This window comes from Canis aureus, chromosome 30, assembly GCF_053574225.1.
Source record: "Canis aureus isolate CA01 chromosome 30, VMU_Caureus_v.1.0, whole genome shotgun sequence".
Taxonomy (NCBI): Eukaryota; Metazoa; Chordata; class Mammalia; order Carnivora; family Canidae; genus Canis; species Canis aureus.
The window spans coordinates 21,241,651-21,247,650 of record NC_135640.1 but is presented as its reverse complement, the minus strand read 5'-3'; the positions used below and the strand labels follow the sequence as shown (position 1 = coordinate 21,247,650).

Genomic DNA, 6,000 nt, shown 5'->3' with positions numbered 1-6,000 from the left:
CCAGATGTGATCTTGTTTAGGCTTTGTTTTTTTGTTGTTGTTGTTTTTTGTTTTTTCCCTGAGCTCACTGTCATCTTGATGTTTTAAATTATTCAGTTATTACATTCTACTTTTTAACGTAGAAAACCACACTATGTCAAGAGTGATTTTTTTTAAAAAAGATTTATTTATTTATTTAGAGAGAGAGCAAAAGCAAGGTGAGGAAGGACAGAGGGGGAGAGAGAAAGAGAAAGACAGAGAGAGAGAAGCTCAAGCAGACTACCCACTGAGTGTGTAACCCATCTAGGGGCTTGATCTCAGGACCCTGAGATCATGATCTGATCCCAAATCAGAAGTCTGATGCTTAACTAACTGAGCTACTCAAGTGCCCCAAGAGTAATTTGTTAAATATTATCTTATCATATGTACTAGTAAAATGACTTTAAAAAAAAAGATGCTGATATATTTAAGGTTCCCCCGATTTCTCCCATTCTAAATATGAGGAAATTACTGGCCTGCACTTTTTCCTTTAGGCAACAAGACTATAATAGTTATAACTCTTGCACTTTCTGACATTTTATGTATCAGTTTATTTATACTTTTTAAATCCTTGTTAATTCAGTTACAAACCAGAACATTTGCTTAGCTAGAATATTTTATTTGCAGACATTTCTGCAAGTTCCCCCCCCCCTTATCTAAGAAGCCAAACCATTTGATGAGTTTAAGGAATGCTTCAGTCCCATCAGGCCCTGTAGCAGATACCATCGTCACCTTCCCAAATCCCTTCAGATCTCTTATTACCAACTCTATATTCATCTCCTGGGTCCTGGGGATTTTGCTCTTCAGAGTTCACACCTGTGACCTTTAATGATGTGGTCCTTGGCACTCAAACTCTCTCATCTCTGTGTAGAGAGAAAGAGGGAAGAAACAAAGATACAGTCAAGAAAAAGTAGGATGCATTCCAAGCTGATAATTACAGATTAACAAATGTCAAATAAAGAAGGGGGGGAAGGCCATCAAACAACAAGAATAACATCCAAAACTGTAAGCAAAAAATCTGGGGCTTTTATTTCTATGATCTTGCCATAGGCAGCAATAAATGAAGAAAAAGAAAGGAAAAATAAAATATCTCTGACAGAAATATCTCCTCAGTCTGTATGTTTTGTTTTTTTGTTTGTTTTTAATTTTTCTTCCCCCGTTCTTTATTACAGTAAAGCTACCTTGGCCTGAGGTGCCTGGGGAGCTCATTTGGTTGAGCATCTGACTGTTGGTTTCATCTCAGGTCATGATCTTTCAGGTCTTGAGATCAAGTCCTATATCAGGCTCTGTACTCAGCAGGGAGTTGGCTTGAAGATTCTTTCCATCTGCCCCTCTCCTGACTCCCATGCTCTCTCTCTCTCTCTAAAATAAATAAATAAATCCTAAAAAAAAAAAAAAAAAAAAGGCTGCCTTGGGCCTAATCTAACTTAAGTTTGTGTGTGTGCATGTATGTGTGCTTCTGTGCACCTGAAGGAACACAAATATATGTGTATATATATGTGTGTGCATATCTATATAGAAACATTCATTCACATATATTGGCTTTTTATTTTTTAAGATTTTATTTATTTATTCATGAGAGACACAGAGAGAGAGAGGCAGAGACATAGGCAGAGGGAGAAGCAGGCTCCATGCAGCGAGCCCAATATGGGACTCCATCCCAGGACTCCAGGATCATGCTCTGAGCCAAAGGCAGACGCTTAACTACTGAGCCACCCAGGCATCCTATTGGCTTTTTTTCTTTGGTAAAAAGAGGTGAGTAAGAAAGAAAATAGTAAAGTGGAACTTTTTCATGGTCTTTATTCTTCAATATTCTCAAATTAAAATAGTAATGTAAAATATTTTGCATTTAATATTCATTGGTTCATGCCAAACTGAAGCATAATTTTTTTTCTTAATTACTATATTGTTTAAGGTATAGCTTGGGGATCCCTGGGCGGCGCAGCGGTTTGGCGCCTGCCTTTGGCCCAGGGCACGATTCTGGAGACCCGGGATCGAATCCCATGTCAGGCTCCCGGTGCATGGAGCCTGCTTCTCCCTCTGCCTGTGTCTCTGCCTCTCTCTCTCTCTCTCTCTGTGACTACCATAAATAAAGAAAGAAAAAAAAATATTTATAAGGTATAGCTTGATAATTAATTTGATTTCATAATTTAATTACACATTTAAGTATCCTAAAGCAATAAAGAAATTCAGGAGTTTCAGGTGATGTATGACCAATGAATAAGTTCTCATAGGATACTTTGTAAGCAGGGGAAATCAAATGGCTACACTGAGTGAATAGAACATTTCCCCTCCTACCCTACATACAATGATAGTCTTCTGGAATGCCTGGGTGGCTCAGCCATTGAGCATCTGCCTTAGGCTCAGGTAGTGATCCTGGAATCCTGGATCAAGTCCTGCATTGGGCTCTCTGGGGGGAGCCTGCTCCTCCCTCTCCCTATGTCTCTGCCTCTTTCTTTCCCTCATGAATAAATAAATAAATTTTTTTAAAATTAAAAAAAAAAGAATGTCTTCAAACTGGGGCATCTATACCTTTAAGAGTATATAAAGTTCAAAGCATATAAAAGACTACATCTTTATGTTCCAAGTCTCCCATTTCCTAAAGTTGTTGTGCATCAGCAAAGATCTCTGGCCCAGTGGGATTCCCTTTCTCACATGTCCTTCACAAAGGGACTTTTCTCCTGATTTTCAGAATGTCATATTTTACTTACATTGTATTTTGTTGTTATTCTCTAAAGTGCAAAATCCTGGGCGATGTGGTAATTCCTGTCAATAATACATTTATAAGGAAGAATTTAATGAACAAATGCCTAGCAACAAAGTACTTTTCACTTTAGATTATTCTCAAATCATTATTTTAACAAAATTGAAGGAGAACTTAATCTAGGTATCCACTTATGAATAACTAAACACTTTTTTACGATAAATCAGAGTAAGTTTTGGAAGCAATAGCAAAACTTTGAAGAAATGAGTTATATTGCTATTTTAAAAGTTTGTTCTATTTCTTCTACTTATTTATGGAGACATAACTTCTTAGTGTTTATATTTGTTAAGGAACAATTGAGCAGGGATAGACTTAATACCAGAATCATATCTCATTCTAATAACCAATAACTTGTGTTCATGAATATGTGTACTGATTGGAAAAAACAAAACTCTTCACATTCTATTAAAAGCTATATTTTCAGTAAAATATTTTCCTTTAAGATTTAATAAAGATAAGAACTTATAAAGTACTTGTCTCCTTTTGATCAGTTGTGTGTTATTGCACGTTAATATTTTTAAGTTTATTTATTTAAGTAATCTCTATATCCGATGTGGGGCTCAAAGTCATGACCCTGAGATCAAGAGCTGCATATTCTTCCGACTGAGCCAACCAGGTGCACCTGCACCTTAATTTTTTAATAACAAAAGGACTTGCATCATCTTACCCAGATGAAGTTACAAACATGGGTCTATTTCTATGTTCTCTATTCTGTTCCACCATTATTTTACTAATACTACCTTGATGTGTGTGGCTTTATAGTAAGTCCTGAAATTAGATTGTGTTAGTGCTTCGATTGTCTTTTATCAGAGCTCTTTAGGCTATTCCAGTTAGCTTTTCCTTATCAATCTTAGAATTCAGATTGCAGTTTTTTCTACAAACATTTTTTTTTTTTTTTTGCCACAGATTTTGATTGGTTTGTGTTTACTCTTTAGATAGATTGAGGAAAACAGACATCTTGACTGAGTCTTCTTGTTGAGTCTTCTACTCCATGAACAAACGCTGAAAATACAAGCTAGGTGTCTTCCATTTCCTCTTTTAATTCCCTGTTTTCCCTTCCCTATCCTGTTTGGTAATCCAGGACATCAACCTTTATAGACCACATCAAGGGCTTCCTTATTCTCTGGCTTCCCATTGGCTTGGGCAAAAGAAGGCACCCATAAGAGATCAGAGGGCAGAAAATGAGGGAAGGTGAGTTTCATCACCAAAGGTGCAATTTCTATTGAGTAGCCTTCTTTCACAATTACAACTCTTCCTGGAATTTTCTACATCAGGTTTACCACTGACAACAATATCCACTATCCTTCACTGATTCCTCTTACATCTGCCAAAAACTTTGAAATTGACCCTCAATTAAAATCTTAAATTATTCTTTTGGAATATGCCATCACTTTACTGCCATGGTCATAACATTGTGTGTTTTCAAGTGTAGTGCCATTTAAAGATAACTTGAATTTAATTATACACATACAAACATACACACATACACACAGAGTCTCTATTACTGGTAAATATACGTACATGTTTGTGACTTAAATCAGATGACCAGTGTCCTTCCATGTGTATTTTCATTTCATGGGGCACGGTTATGTTTATATATGCAGAAGGATGTCCACTGTATTAATATATTTTCATGTTCTGTGAACTTTCTCACAAATAAAATGTGATATGATATGAATCCTGAAATCATATAGCACAGACAAGATGAAATGATTATTCCTCCCTGGATCTAGAAACTTTGACCTGTAAGATCAAGAAGTTTTTAATGCAATACATGTTCTAAAACCACTGATTTTTGTACTGTAATTTTGTAAAAATAAAATTTATGTGTAAAGCGTATTATTTTATTCATAGTTTAAAATGTGATCTGTAAAATTTAGCTTATTAATAAAGCTATATTAATACAGCTTATTAAAGTGTATATTACGGAGTCACATCTGAAGAGGAGAAAATTGTGATGAGATTTATATAATGTGTTCCCTTAAACAAGAATGTGTGTATTGCATTGAAATGAGAAGTATTAAATGTTATAAACTATCTTCATTGTTATCAGAACTCTGATGAGACAATGGAGTACAAAATAAGTTACCTCAAGAAGATAAAAAGCTAATGCTGTCATTTTTCCATATATCTGAATTATCACTGATGAGAAACTCCTAATTGGCATTTTGACCTTTAAGCAGATAATCCAGTAAAACCTTCATTAGTAGTAGATCAAGAAGAAACTGCAAATTAAAATGCAATTTTCTGACTTGTTAGAAAATCTGCTTACTGAGTTTAAGAACATCTATATATAATTATATAATTTTCATTATCAATGAAACATGCTGATAATAGAACAATTCAAAAATATGTCACAAAGAATATATAAATTACCAAGTTTAAGAATTTATATTTTACTTTTTCTACATTACTAAAAGAATCAATTTCATGTATAGTTTTTTAAAATGAGCTAAGGAATAATATATACTATTTGCCCCTATTTCATTAAATTTTAAGTAATGTTTTCCTTTTGACATTCAAATATTATTATTGAGGTTTGCAGTGAAATTTTTTTAAGAATGAAATGGACAAATTTGCCCTTCTCACAAAATTTTCCACTAGATTTTGGAGAGTGGGAAGAAAAAAAAAAAAAAAGAGGTTTCTTGTTTTTAACACTCTTTATGGGTAGACATGAGAATCACCAATTTTATATCTGACCAATTCTTCTATCTTAGTTGTTTTGTGTAACTATGTAAACAGAACTTTGCAATGTCAAATTTGTAGTGTTACTACACTTATCACTAGCAGCCTTTTGGAAAACCGCAATAGATATCCTCCTTTTATAGATTGATTTCTCGTCGCTGAACAAATTAAAGTGTTACTAATGATGGCAATGATTTTGGCCCTCAGGACAACTCCAGTGACTATGTGTGTTTATGATGGCTACTGTTTGCTACTCCTGCCCTTTTGAAAAGCCCAAGGCTTGCTCCCTGGCATAGCATAGTTAAGATCATTAAAAGCATCCCATGATTATAGTCTCTCTGCAATTGCATTGTGGGATAGAGCACATCATGAGAAGATTAAGAGTATGACTGTCATTATTCCAAGTCTTATTTGCACAAATTTACTACAAGAGAATTAAAAAGTAAAAGCCTTTTCACATCAAGATTATAATAGCCTGATATTGAATAATAGTAGAAATCTTATTGTGAAACCTGGCCCCAGTGTATCATTGA

The 6,000-nt window shown here is 34.6% G+C and overlaps 1 long non-coding RNA gene across 14 annotated transcripts in view; it reads right to left on the bottom strand.

Annotated features, from left to right (window-relative positions):
- Nucleotides 1–458: 458 nt before the first annotated feature.
- The window catches only part of LOC144301774 (uncharacterized), a 268,953-nt gene continuing 263,411 nt past the window's right edge, over nt 459–6,000 (bottom strand). For 4 of the 14 annotated variants that reach the window (XR_013368611.1, XR_013368619.1, XR_013368612.1 and 1 more), the window contains 4 exons: nt 4,872–5,007; nt 4,304–4,462; nt 2,730–2,784; nt 462–881 (listed from right to left, as the gene is read on the bottom strand). This is a non-coding gene — a long non-coding RNA (uncharacterized LOC144301774). Of the gene's footprint in view, nt 882–2,729; nt 2,785–4,303; nt 4,463–4,871; nt 5,008–6,000 lie in introns of all 14 variants that reach the window. The other 10 variants (XR_013368616.1, XR_013368614.1, XR_013368620.1 and 7 more) reach the window with 5 other exon arrangements.